The sequence below is a fragment of the Halyomorpha halys genome, unplaced genomic scaffold, assembly GCF_000696795.3.
Source record: "Halyomorpha halys isolate HHAL.00 unplaced genomic scaffold, Hhal_1.1 Scaffold299.1, whole genome shotgun sequence".
Lineage (NCBI taxonomy): Eukaryota > Metazoa > Arthropoda > Insecta > Hemiptera > Pentatomidae > Halyomorpha > Halyomorpha halys.
In genome coordinates, this window is record NW_027107963.1 from 1,485,194 (window position 1) to 1,490,825 (window position 5,632).

The 5,632-nt window shown below is 27.3% G+C and overlaps 1 long non-coding RNA gene across 1 annotated transcript in view; it reads right to left on the bottom strand.

The window, feature by feature from the left end:
* Window positions 1-2,649: 2,649 nt before the first annotated feature.
* LOC106680922 (uncharacterized) overlaps window positions 2,650-5,632 on the bottom strand; it is a 42,757-nt gene continuing 39,774 nt past the window's right edge. The window contains exon 3 of the long non-coding RNA XR_010843140.1: window positions 2,650-3,167. This is a non-coding gene — a long non-coding RNA (uncharacterized lncRNA). The remainder of the gene's footprint in view (window positions 3,168-5,632) is intronic.

Below are 5,632 nucleotides of genomic sequence, written 5' to 3' on the forward strand. Positions count from 1 at the left end.
CAGTATTGCAAAAAATGGTTTCCTCGTTCCATCATTACTCATCATGAAAAATTACATGTGAAAGGAAGTATAACATTTAATTGTACATCCTGTAACAAAGGCTTTAGTGAAGCAGACAATTTCATAAATCATAGTTGTGAAGATATACAATATAGGATAATTTAGAAATTTCCAACTATTTTGTAAAAATATTTTCTCTATTTTAAAATATAGATACTATTGAGGAATCAGAGTAAAATATTATTAGTTTTTTAATTTTTATTCACATTGTTTTTAATAAATAAATTCTACTTTTAAAAACAATAGAAACATTTAAATAAAAAAATATAGTACTAATATAAAGTATTAGTAAATTTGGAACATAGTGTGATGCATTAAAAAATTTACTTTGATTCGAAAAAATTGCCATTAGTGTTTACTATGGAGACATTATGTTGTAGATTTAGAATGGGTGCTATCTATATCTATCTATTTATATATAAAAGAAAATAAGAAGGAATCTAAGACAGGAGAGGTTTAGAAAATGTAAAGAAAGCTAGATTTCAGAAAACTTTTAATGAAAATATATAAAAATAAAAAAATAAAATAAAAGCATTATCACCAGGAAGTGAAAATTACTTCACAAAGTTTTCTCCTTTAACCTAAGCCCTTAAAAATTTTATATTCAGCAGTAGTTATGGCCAAAAACGTATATTTTATTTCCTATCTCCTAAACTACTTGCTCTAGAAGCGCCCAAAGGGATGTTTCTTTTAGAAAATTGAATGCTGAATCGAATTCCGCAAGAATGAAGGCGATCAGATGAACAGGGAGAGAGTTATGGCCAAAAAACGTATAAATTATTTCGTATCTCCTTAACTACTTGCTCTAGAATAGCGCAAAGGGATGCTTCTTTTAGATAATTTCATGCTGAATTGAATCTTCTTAACTCCGCTCTCTAGAAGCTCCTACTCCCCTAATGCAAAATAAAGATTTAAACCTTGTTTTCGGCCCAAACTTCTCCTCAAACCATATATAACCCTGGCCATGCTTATCCAACCCTTATTAACAATATTACCTTATTAAAATGGTACTATTTTGTTTCAATATTAAAGCTTCTGTAGGTCTGTTTATATTATTAATAATGGGTCTTTTATTTCCTTATGTGATTTTAATAATCTATGGATCCTTGGAACATTGTAATCCATTACCTGCAATTTGTTTTTTATTCTTTTATCTACATAGCCTTTTTTTAAATATTTTAATAAAGTAACCATTAATTTTTCCACAAGTCCTTTAAAAGGATCATTGTACATGCTTCTATATGTTTGATTATATTTACTGATTAATAAAGTTTATTATATTTTTGCAATTCATCCTTCAAGGAATTTTTATATTTATCTATTATTGTAATTTTATTAATCAGTTTAATATTACTAATATTAATAGAAGTTAAACCTACATTACTATCACTACCTATTGACTTATTCATATTTATTTTATTAATTTTGATATTATGAATAATTCTATCCAAATTTTTAGTAAGCAATTCTTTTTTTAATTTCAACCATTGCTCAGTATATTCTTTAATTAAGCTTTTTATATTATTTATTACCAGTTCTTTATCACCATTTGGTTGTAATTCAAATAACATCCTATCTATTTTACTATTAATTTTACTTATTGTCCAATAAGATTGCTTTATTTCGGTCAATAATTTTATAGCTTAGCTCTTTAAAATAATCAGCACAACCAATAATGACAAAGAACTGATTACTAAACAAATTATCAAATTGTTGCATCTTGTTAATAATATATGGAGGTATCTTATTTGGTATTTTATTCTGCTTCAAGTAAAATATAGTTAGCCATATCAAAAAAATATATTTAGTCAGGTTATGTGTTAGTGATATGTACAGTTTATAAATATTCTTATTTGCTATATTGTCCTATTGCAGCATAATACGAAGATTTTGCAAGAATTTTCTATTAATAATATTCATGCGGTCTTCATTCATAACCATATTTTATCTTCTTAAATTAATGATTTTCTGCTGGAAGAGTTTCTAGAAACTATATGAAATTGGTGAATGAACAAAATCTTCCTTAATAAAATATATTAATTAACTAATAAATTTCACATTAAACTGGGGGGTGGGAGTAGTGGCTAGGGTCAGATAAGCGTTGCTGGACAGTTATAGGATAAGATCGGACAGTAAACAAAGTCTAAATCTTTATTTTGTATAAGGAGAGTAGGAGCTAACAGGAGATCAAGCAGTGTAGACTGAAGCTGAGACTGTATAGTTTCTATAACTAACACAAGATATATTTAACTTATGTATATTTAACTTTATATTTCATTTATTGAAGTTATGTACATTAACTGTAACTTTTTATTATATAATGTTGTATCTTGTCTTATACTACTTGTTTCTAATGGATTTTACAAATTTTATTTGGTACTTTAGTTATTATCATTCTAATATATTATGTTTCCTCTTATTTGCTAAATAAACATAAAAAAATATTCTGTATCTAACTGTTTGTCTATTATTTTCTTATACCTTCCTTCTGTTGGTTTTTTTTATTTTCATTAGAAAGGTGTAGAAAGGTGTATACTTTTTAGACACCTATAACAGAGGATTTATTAACTTCATGTAGATATGAAAAAATGCCTAGTTTCATTTGTATGGCTTGCCCTTCTATCTGTATGTTGGTATGTTTAATTTAAATCAACTGTAATTTGTATGTTTATCTGCTCATAATTGAAATTATTTCCCAGTGATAACAAATTTATGATATTTCAAGGATTATGTTGTCTTGACTTATATTTAATTCTGTGTTATATCATCGGCTTTTAAGGATGAGATTAAGTCACATTCAGTATTAATTTTAAAAATAATTTTATCGATTCTAGTTAAAACATTTATCCACATTTATGTGTCATCTTATAAGCTACATAATTAAAATTAAAGTCTATTGTCTTATTAATATTTATTTTACATACTCGATATACATTTCCCCCTCTGTCATTACATTCATGTTTTATTTTTAATAGTATTACTATTAATTTATTAACGGAGAAGATAATATAAAATTTTAAAATATCTTGAATTATATTTTTGTAATAAGCTGATGTTTTGGAGCTAGCTTCCATCTCCAAAATGTACCTTTATAAAGCAGACATTACCTAGAACAAAGATTACATATTAACATGGGTGTCTGATTGGTTCATAAAATAAAATATAGGAACATAATGAAAAATGTTTTCAACTCAGTAAGGAAGTCAGTTGTAATATAAAGTACAAATTACAAAACTTCCTAATAAATTTTAATGGTAGATTAAGTAACAAATTATTGTATTTTTTTCATTCAGTTAATTGTGAATGTTGCATTGTATTACATATGATTCTACATTTTTTATGAACAAACAAAATATAAAATGTTACACCAATTAATCTTTATTTAAATCAAAACCTATTTATTGTTGTCCATACAATCTGCATTTCAAAAAATATAATAGCAATAAAATAATGTGATCTATTACATTTAGTAAAGTGTCTCTCAATGAAAATATACACCTCTTTATGCTAATATTATGAGAAAATTTGGTATTTAAATAATTTGATGCACACCATCTGTTGCAAACTTATCCTGGCTTTGTTTTCTCAACAAGTATACTGTTTCAAACACCTTATTTTGGAATGATAATAGGGGGTTACCTTACCCTAATAGTCAAAATTGTGCACTGTGCTAAAATAATATTAAGTAATCTACAATCCTACTCTTTTGTCTAAATTTGATTGATTTTTAAAATTAAGTATATAATTAGATTGTTGATCAATTTTGATTACTTCGGCCATTTATTACTAGAAATACATTTAAGTTCTTTTTTCATATGGTCTGGAAATTGAAATAGAATAATCCTACATTTAAGCAATCAGATATTTTGCTAAGAATAAAATTGTCTAATTTATAGATAAAATTTTAGGTTAAATAGTATAAAAAGAGTTACATTAATCTGTAACATTATTATTGTAATTTTCTTCCATAAATTACACAAACACAAAACTCATAACTATAATTATTGCAATTATATTTAATTATGTTTATGTAACTGAAGTCTGTGGTAAAAAATAGCTAATGCAGAATGTTTTCTTTACTGAGGCATATTAGAATAAATAAATAACTAGCTTACCTCTGTGAGAACTCTCTCATTATATATCTTTTTTTCCTCTCTTTAATACATTCTGAGTATAAGAGATATCATGGAAAGATGTTTATTCATAAAAAAATATAACTATAAATGAAACTATAAGGAAAGTCTAATCAACACACACAATTGGTAAAGTTACATACTTTATTATAACTATTTTGGAGTCTCACTTTACACAAAAAGCAAGGACCATATTTATATGTAATAGCATTGTTTTTTTCTTTAATAAATATCCTCTCTTGAACTTCAAACCGTTTTATTTACATTTGACAATAATTTATTTTATTAGGTTAATTTATACTTCACATGTGTCCCGCATCACAAACTATTTACAATCCTTCCAGGACCTACACCTTTTTAGCAGCACTTTTGAAACATTTACTTTGTTGTCTAGTACATACTACTTTAAAGGAACACCTTTATATATTAAAAAAGTAGAAGTCAAAATAAGAACTTTTTATTAAGGCGTTTTAAGTATTATGTACAAGACTAGTAAGAAGTCAATAGTTCACTATTCAGTGAAAAAAAAAAGGTTATATCACACAATTTCAAAGGTGAAATTGTTCTTCACTCTGTAAGCTTTTTTTCTAGGAATGTTCTCTTCAACAATATTATCATTACATTCTTGATCTTCACTACTTTCAGTTCTATGGCATTTGTCAGATATTATGGTGTTCCTTAGAGTATGCCATCTGTTCCAGTGAATAGCATTCCAGCTTTCAATTTTAGTATTATTATTTTTTTTCTTACATACTTTCTTCCAACTTTGGGCCAATATATGACGTCACTTATAAATAAAAAATTATCAATTGAATTAGCACCCATAATTCAAGCACATTGTTCTCAGAACTTTTCACTTACTCAGTGCAATCTATGCCACTGCAACACATGAAGGGTCAGGAATGCAGTACTTTGTAAGGAAGTACAGTTACTAGCCCAACGGTTGTGCAAGGAGGAAATTTGGTCAGAATCATGTTCGAACGCCCGATTTTTACCCAATTAAGGGTACCCCAGTTATTGAGGCTGGATGTACCCCGGAGGACTCCCGAATTCACAGAGCTGACTCACGGTGATAGAAAATAATTATCTTCCACAGCCGCATTCTAACCGGAGTCCTTGGAGTTACACACATGTTATACATGGAGGATATGTATTTAATCGATATCAATTGGAGATAATATTTCATCCCACAGTTTTCTATTTTGTATAAAGGTAGATGAGGTGTAGATAGTTGACCGTAGATTAATGATTGGAGAAGTTTATCAGGGGGGTGCGGTCAGCAAAGAACAATATAAATAAACAAAACCATATTTATTTATTTTATGCTGATGTTTCGACCTGAGTTTCAGGTCTTCATCAGAGCTATAGAACAAAAGAGATAACAACATTTAGAGTAACATACAATTGAAAAGGAATAGTATACAAACAAATTTAGAATT